At 42.4% G+C, this 9,376-nt stretch overlaps 1 long non-coding RNA gene across 1 annotated transcript in view; it reads left to right on the forward strand.

Annotated features, from left to right (window-relative positions):
• Window positions 1-9,001, forward strand: part of LOC122539559 — a 24,844-nt gene extending 15,843 nt beyond the window's left edge. Inside the window, exon 3 of the long non-coding RNA XR_006309121.1 lies at window positions 8,481-9,001. This is a non-coding gene — a long non-coding RNA (uncharacterized LOC122539559). The remainder of the gene's footprint in view (window positions 1-8,480) is intronic.
• The last annotated feature ends 375 nt before the right edge of the window (window positions 9,002-9,376 follow it).

Consider the following 9,376-nt stretch of genomic DNA (forward strand, 5'->3'; position numbering starts at 1 on the left):
TGTTCAAAAAGGGTAGTAGAGACAACCCTGGTAATTACAGACCAGTGAGTCTCACTTCAGTTGTTGGTAAAGTGTTGGAAAAGGTTATAAGAGATAGGATTTATAACCATCTAGAAAAGAATAATCTGATCAGGGACAGTCAGCACGGTTTTGTGAAGGGTAGGTCATGCCTAACAAATCATATTGAGTTTTTTGACAAAGTGACCAAACAGGTAGATGAGAGTAAACCAGTTGATGTGGTGTATATGGATTTCAGCAAGGATTTCAGAACAGATAAGCAACAGACTGTTTAAATGGAGAAAGGTTGTAGAATTTGGAGTTGAGGGATCTGGATATTCTGTACATGAATTAAAGGACTTGGGATATTCAGCCGTATATTTCTACATAAGAGGGTTGGGATTTCAGCTCAATTCTATTTTGATTCACACACCAGTTATATTTTTTTAACCAAAAGGAGTGATTTCCAAGGGAGAGGGTAGCATTTAGCAAAACCTTGAATCACTTCTTTCTCATGGAGATTTGGAACTTTCTCCCCCAAAAGACGAGAATGAGAAACATTGATTTTGGTTGAGTAAGGCCATCAAGGGACAAACAGCAAAGATGGAGAAATGGAGTTGAGGAAATGATCATTCACATTCAAATTAAAGGATAGTCTTGCCTCAGGGACCAAGTGGTCTCCTCCTGATCTTAATTGTCCACATGAACAGTAAGGAGCTAAGAAGGGCAGGTTGGGGTGACAGCAAACAAATTTGGAAAGTTGGGAGAGATTCAGTGAGGAAGAAAGGGAAAAAGACAGGCAGAGAAAGGGAAATATATAGATAATTACACTTGCTTGGGATGGAGCTCAGGAATTACAGACTTGTGGGGAAAGTGGCAGAGACAATTGAACAACTAATATCTAGCTTACAAATGAAGGAGCACATGACTGTGGCACTTCTAATGAGGCAAGCGTAATGGGCTGCAAGTATTTAGGGGCATTAGACAGCAAGATGCAGATTCCACATTGAGGGTACACTATACAGAAACTAGTCTGTGAATGGTTTCAATTGGAGGGCATATATAATTGCACTGTCTAACGCTCTCTGTAACCACTCACGAGTACATGTACATACATATGTAATACTTTAAGGGAGCCACTATAAGGTGTGGCCCACATGGGACTTTTTGGGTTGTTACACAGCTTAAAAGGCAACATTCTGATGATAGAGTCAGTCCTAAAGTTCAAAGGGTACTTAGATTTATCGCTGCCTCAGTTAGATTTATCGCTGCCTCAGTTTCAGAGCCCGAAAGCTGTTTACAAAATAACCTGCATCAGAGGCATAAAGTGCAGAAAGAAACTTCAGCTCTATAACTTCATTTTCACATATGCGAATCACATAAGAGGTGTTTTGACACCCACTCTGTGATTGCCATCAGATAATCTCATGCTGGGAGTCTAATGCTCATTGAACAAGCCGTTTCTACTCAACAATTCCCACAAATCACTATATTTAGATATTGCAGCAGAAAAAAAAATCTGAAGTGTCTCCCATACCACCATTTCTTGATGCTTTTTACCAGAAATCATGTGTGAACCGAGGCAGTCAATATTAACCCTCATTCAACCTTCCTGTTAACCTTTTGTCAATATTTCTCATTTACCTGGCTGTGTGGGAGGTGCAATATACAATAGAAATGGGGAGGTTTCATATTTAAAACCAGCATTTCCTTGTTCAACAATAGTGTGTGCATCTAAGAACATAAACAGAAATACCTTATGTCTTGCTTAATCCAAATTAAACGTATGGCAGTTCTGGGACTGGCTTAGTGACACTATAGAATGGACAAATCATTCCACCATGACATCCGGGGAAGTTAAATTCAGCCACTTAAAGAAGCAAAAAAAAATCCAAAATTTAAACATTATCATCTCAGTAACAATGACCACGAAGCACCCAGATTTGACTGACCCCATTAAAAATAGTTAAATGCACAGGAATTCCACAGGAGTGAATGTTGGGTCCAGAACCATTCACATTGCACATTAATGATCTGGACAAAGGAACTGAAGGCATTGTTGGTAAGTTTGTAGATGACACAAAGATAGGTGCAGGGGCAGGTATTATTAAGGAAGCAGAGAGGCTGCAGAAGGACTTAGACATGCCCGGTGAGTGGACATAGAAGGAGCAGTTGGAATTATTCGTGGCAAAGTGAGGTTATGCACTTTGGTTGGAAGAATAGGGGCATAGACTATTTTCTAAACAGTGAGAGGCTTCAGAAATTTGAGGCGCAAAGAGATGTGGCAGTCCTAGTTCAGGATTCTCTTAAGGTTAACATGCAGGTTCAGTTAGTGTTCAGGAAGGCAAATGCAATGTTAGCACTAATTTTGAGAGGGAGATGGAGATGTACTGCTGAGGCTGGATAAGCTCTGGTCAGATCGCAAGTTGAACATTGTGAGCAGTTTTGGACCCCATATCCAAGGAAGGATTTGCTGATGTTAGAGAGGGTCCAGAGGAGATTTCCGAGAATGATACTGGGGATGAAGGGCTTGTCAGATGAGGCGCAGATCTGGATCTGTATTCAGTGGGGTTTAGAAGGATGAGGGTTTTGAAGGATGATTGATACTTACAGAATACTGAGAGGCCTGGATAGAATGGATGTGGGGGAGATATTTCCGTCTGGAGGAGAGAGTAGGACCCAAGGGCACAGCCTCAGTGTGAAAGAACAACTCATCAGTAATGAGATGAGGAGGAATTTCTTCAGCCAGAGTGTCGTGATTCTGGAACTTATTGTTGCAGAGAACTGTGGAGGCCAATTCATTGAGTGTATTTAAGACAGAGATCTTGATTAGTAAGAGAATCAAGATTTACAGGGAGAAAGCAGGAGAATGGGGTTGAGAAACATATTAGCCATGATTAAATGGCGGAGCAGACTCAATGGTTCAAATGGATTAATTCTGCTCTTATATCTTATGGTCTTATGAAAAGCAGACTGAGGTTGGAGATAGGATGGTATTTTGAATGAATAATCAAGGGGTTTTTTTGACATGGTTGAGGAGCGCAGATTTGAAAGAGTGAAATAGAATCTGGAGAGAAGTGTTAACAATGTCAGATAACATGGCAGCCAGGAAGATAATTTGGGAGATCAGTACTTTAATGAGGATTGGGTTGATAGATCATGAGGTGAATCTCATTGACATAATAGGCTTGGAGAAGACATGAGAGGAGATAGGATGGAAAGTAAGAAAGATGTCATCAATGATGGAAAGATGGTTCGGGGTTACAACAATGAAGAAGAACCTGAGAAGATATTTGGTCTAGTGAAGTAATTAAAGGGGCAGAAGTCGACAAGGTGACTGATCAGATGGTCTCAATTTTGGTGATACAGAAGTCCAAATACTGCTCCCACTTGTTGCTGGGAAAGGTGGAGAAAATGGGGAGTAAGACTTCAAGGAGAAGCTTTTTACAGTAGAGAAAAAGAATCTGGGAATTAGCTTTACATTCCAATAAAAAGTTTTGATGGAAGAGAACAGTGTGCAGTAATACTTTCTATGGTCCAATCACATCTTCGAGGGAATAACTTAATGCATGTGGGTGTGTATGCGTATGTATGAGACATGGTCTACGTGAGTGTATGAATAGGTAAGAACGTGTGTGTAGGTGTATGTGTGTGTGAGTGTATAGTATAGTGGGGTCACCTGTATGTGTGACATGAGTCCAAGGTCCTGGTTGAGGCCATCCTCATGGGTACCGAGCTTGGCTACCAGCCTCTGCTCAGCCACTCTGTGTGGTTGCATATCCCGAAGTCCGACTTGGAGGATGGTCAACTGTCAGTCCTACGCTGAGTGTCCCTGACTGCTGAAGTGCACCCTGACTGGGAGGGAACATCCCTGTCTGGCCATTGTTGCGGGCTGTCCATTCATCCGTTGTCGTAGCATCTGCTTGGTATCCCCAATGTACCATGCCTCAGGGCATCCTTGCCTGCAGCATATGATAGACAATGTTGGCTGAGTCACATGAGTACATGCCGCGTTCATGGTCGGTGGTGTCCTCACATGTAATGGTGGCATCTGTGTTGAAACTCTGACATGTCTTGCAGTGGTTGCCATGACAGGGTTGCACAGTGTTGTGATCGATGTTGTCCTGAAGGCTGGGCAGTTTGCTGCGAACAATGGTCTGTTTAAGGTTTGGCAGTTGTTTAAAGGCAAGAAGTGGAGGCATAGGGAAGATCTTGGTGATGTACTCATCCTCATCGATAATTTGTTACAGGCTGCAAAGAACATGGTGTAGTTTCTCTGCTCTCGGAAAGTACTGGACAACCCTGTTGGTTGCATCCCTTGTCTGTCTCCTGAGGAGGTCATTACAGTTTCTCGCTGTGGCACGTCAGAGCTGGCGATCAATGAGTTGAACATCGTACCCCATTCTTATGAGGGTGTCCTTCAGCACCATCAGGTGTCCATTGCATTCCTCCTCATCTGAACAAATCCTTTGTATACATAGGGCTTGTCCGTAGGGGATGGCTATTTTAATATGTTTTGGGTGGAAGCTAGAGAAGTGTAGCATTGTGAGGTTATCGTGGATTTGCAGTAGACCAAGTTACTGAGGTGCCCGTCCTTATGGAGATGCATGTGTCCAAGAATGAGACAGATACTAAAGAGTAGTCTGTCAATCACTTTGTGCATCAACTCTACAGCAGGTGCCATAATCTTGAAATCAAGGTAGTGCCCACACTCTTAGCTTGGGCTCAAGATACAGCAGTACAGTTACGTGACAATGCCAAGCAGACAAGGCGACAGAACTACACCATGTGCATGCACACCAAGAACAAGAAACTGGAGAAGCTTGGCATCACTACCAGTAGTAGCCAAACTTCCCCTGGCACCACAGTTGAAAACGTTATCACCACAGGGAAATCAGTCGTCAACTTATTAGACTACACCCTTCAATCGGAAGAGATTGAAGTTCTCAGCTGAGGGCTCAATTTCTGCCCCACCACCAAAATGGATCCTGCTGGTCTTGCAGCAGACATGGAGGAATTCATCAGATGAAGGAGACTCCAGGAACTCTTCCAAGATGTCAGCAGTGATCCCAACGAGACAACCAATGAACTAGAGCAGTCATCAGAAAGATCCGTGGTGGAGCAACCGAAGAAGGAGTTGATTTGGACCCCCCCGGAGGGCTGCTGCCCTGGGCTTTGATGTATGCTCAAACTGTCAGGAAATATATAAATGCCAGGTTCATCAGCTGCACCCACAAGGTAGAGCAAAACATCACCCAAGCACAGCACAACGCCATCCATACTCTCAAACACCAACCGCAATATTGCCATCAAATCAGCAGATAAAGGAGGAGCCATCGTCGTTCAGAATAGAATGGACTACACCAAGGAAATGTACGAGGTAAAAACAATGACTGCAGATGCTGGAAACCAGATTCTGGATTAGTGGTGCTGGAAGAGCACAGCAGTTCAGGCAGCATCCAAGGAGCTTTGAAATCAACGTTTTGGGCAAAAGCCCTTCATCAAGGAAATGTACTGACAACTGAACAACCAGGAACACTACAGGCAACTACCGGCCGATCCAACCAAATAACACACCTGTGAACTAAACAGATTGATCAAGACTTTTGATCCAGTCCTTCAGAGTTCCCTACGCATCCCACGTACTTCTCGCATAGGGACTTCTACTGCCTTCCAAAGATACACAAAGCCAACACATCTGGTCTTCCCATCTTCTGTCGCGACACCACGGATTTCTTACAGGAACTCAGCACCCGGGACTATTCAAACTGGGAACATTCCTTGTCACAATAAATGTTTCAGCACTTTATACCAGCATACCCCACGATGATGGCATTGCTGCAACAACCTCAGTACTCAATACCAACAACTGCCAATCTCCGAGCACCATCCTACAACTTATCTGCTTCATCCTTGACCAAAATGTTTTCACCTTTGACAACCAGTTCTTCATCCAGACACACAGAGCAGCCATTGGTACCAAATTTGCACCCCAATTGCCAACATTTTCATGTACAAGTTCGAACAAGACTTCTTTGCTGCACAGGACCTCCAACCAGCACACTATACACCAGATATATTGATGACATTTTCTTCCTCTGGACCTATGGCGAGGAGTCACTGAAACAGCTACACAGTGATATCAACAGGTTTCATCCCACCATCAGACTTATCATGGACTACTCTTTAGTATCTGTCTCATTCTTGGAAATACACATCTCCATCAAGGAAGGGCACCTCAGTCTACCGCAAACATATAGATAAACTCACGATGCTGCACTTCTCTAGTTTCCACCCTAAACATATTAAAACAACCACCCCCTAAGGACAAGCCCTATGTATACAAAGGATCTATTCAGACGAGGAGGAATGCAACGGACTCCTGATGGTGCTGAAGGACACTCTCTCATAAGAACGGGGTACGATGTTCAACTCATTGATCATCAGTTCCAACGTGCCACAGCGAGAAACTGTAATGACCTCCTCAGGAGACAGACAGGGATGCAATCAATATGGTACCCTTTGTTGTCCAGTACTTTCCGAGAGCAGAGAAACTACACCACATTCTTTCCAGCCTGTAACATATTATCAATGAGGATTATTACATCACCAAAACCTTCCCATCCCTCCACTTCTCACTTTTAAACAACTGCCAAACCTTAAACAGACCATTGTTTGCAGCAAACTGTCCAGCTTTCAGGACAACATCGACAACAAAACCGTACAACCCTGTCACAGCAACCACTGCAAGATGTGTCGGAGTATCAACATGAATACCACCATTACATGTGGGGACACCACCAACCATATACATGGCAGGTACTCACTCATGTGACTCAGCCAACATTGTCTATCTCATACGCTGCAGGCAAGGTACATTGGAGAGACCAAGCAGACGCTACGACAATAGATGAATGGACAGTTCGCAACAATCACCAGACAGGGAAGTTCCCTCCCAGTCGGAGAGCACTTCAGCGGTCAGGGACATTCGGCCTCATATCTCAGACTTCAGGATATGCAACAATTCATAGTGGCTGAGCAGAAGCTGATAGCCAGGTTTGGTACCCATGAAAATAGTCTCAACCAGGAGTTTGGATTCATGTCTCACTACAAGTGACCGCACTACACAATACACTCACGCGCGCACACACACGCACACCCATACACCACTCTCACACTCATGCAGACCTTCGCTCATACACATGCTCTCTCATATACACACACACCCCCAACACTCACCTCCATGCATACACCCTCTCACAGGGTCATACTCCGTCACATTCACACACACACACTCTACCAAGCACGCACATATGAAAACACACACTTCATCATGCACACACACAAACACAAACCTATGGGGTGAATTTGCATTTGCAGAATTTTTATTGCAGACACATTCTGTTTAACTCAAAGAGCACACAATCTGCAGGCAGTCTTTGCAGGCAGTCCATCTATATAACATTTTATAAATTCCAACTTTAGAAATAGAACCAATCTGAGTAAAGATTGGGAAACAGACAGACTCTGATCTCACGTCTTTAATGCATTGTCTGAGCTGAGATGTCACCTTTTTTTTATAAAATCTTAAGTTATCTCAAGAATGTGACTTAAAAGAAGTTCTGGGATTTACGTATTAATGAACCGAAACCTGCAAACCATTCTAAAAGATGAAAGACTTAACAACAATCTATGTTTATTCAATATATTGTTTCAGTTGCATGATACTCTGATCTTTTACTATAAATTCTGTGTGTTATGATCCTGCTTCACAGCTACCTGATGAGGCAGCAGCACTCTGAAAGCTAGTACTTCCAAATAAGCCTGTTGGACTATAACCTGGTGTTGTGTGACTTTGTCCACCCTAGTCCGACACCAGCTCCTCCATGTCCTGGTTACCTTGTCAGGTTAGATTAGATTAGATTCCCTAGAGTGTAGAAACAGGCCCTTCGGCCCAACAAGTCCACACTGACCTTCCAAAGAGTAACCCACCCAGACCCATTCCCCTACTTCCTACTAATGCACCTATCACTATGGGCAATTTAGTTTAGCCAATTCACCTGAATTGCACATCTTTGGACTGTGGGAGGAATTATGTATTTCAAGCCATTATTACAACCCCGTATTAAACAGTGTAATTTTATTTTAGTTTTGCACCAAATTATATAATTACAGTACAAAGCTGTAATATTATTACTTCATTAAACTTTATTTTCACTTTATACTGATCTGAAATAAGTTAGGAAGCATTTCTGGCCACCATGTGGTGCTATAAGTTTGTTAGTATCAGCAACTGACAGGCAGAGGGAGCTGAATAGATAATTATTATGTTCAATACTGTCTCATAGCATCACAGAATCAGGGTCAAACTGCATGGTCTCACCTCGTCCTTTCGTGGACTGAGAATGGTTAATCTACCAAAAGAACATTTATTCATTATGTCCTGTTTAAAATAACAAACCTTTCAATTATTGTTCCTTTAGCAGATAAATCACAATCTTCACATCCAGAAACTAGAATAAAAGAACCAACATTAAGAAAAAAAATACTGGATCTCTTCTTCACAAAGCTACCAATATTATTAGGAGCAACGACTGAAATGGACACCGAGTCCTGACTTCATGGGGGATACCTTCCATTGTGCTGTGTGGTACTACTACCACAGAATCGCTCAATAGCTCAATAGCAATACCACAATCTATAAATTCATGGCCTGGCATATCTTTTACTCTACCATTACCATCAAGACAGGCAACCAAACTAGTTCAATAGCAAATGTAAAGCAAACATGGTGTATGGATAATATGCAGATCTAAAAATGAGATGCAAACCTGCTGAAGGTAGAAAATAGAACTTCCCATCAAGATAAACAGCAGAATCAGTGCTAAACAACCTCATGACTAATGGATCAGATTAAAGTTCTATAATTCTGCTATATTCAGTCACAAATAATTGTGGACAACTGACATGAAGAGGTTTCATGACACTTGAACTCCAAGGGTTAAATCAGAAGGTGAGATTATATAAAGTTGTATTCCCTGAAATTTAGAAAGTTGTGTTGATTTAAATAAAATTTGCAAGAACAATTGAATCAATAATTAGCCTGGAAACTATTTCTCCTCGTTGGGTTGTCCAGGACTAGGAAACATTTCAGGAGTGAAATTAAGATGTAAGGGGATGTAAATAGTGAAGAGGATAACCTTAGATAACAGGAGGATAGAGACGGGCTGGTCAGATGGGCTGATCAATGACAAATAGAATTCAATGTGGATAAGTGTGAGGTGATGCACCTTGGCAGGCCAAACAATACAAGGGAAAACAGGATCAACATTAGGATCCTGGGAATTTCTGTGGATCAGAGAGACCTTGGTTTGCATGT

The sequence above is a fragment of the Chiloscyllium plagiosum genome, chromosome 32, assembly GCF_004010195.1.
Source record: "Chiloscyllium plagiosum isolate BGI_BamShark_2017 chromosome 32, ASM401019v2, whole genome shotgun sequence".
Lineage (NCBI taxonomy): Eukaryota > Metazoa > Chordata > Chondrichthyes > Orectolobiformes > Hemiscylliidae > Chiloscyllium > Chiloscyllium plagiosum.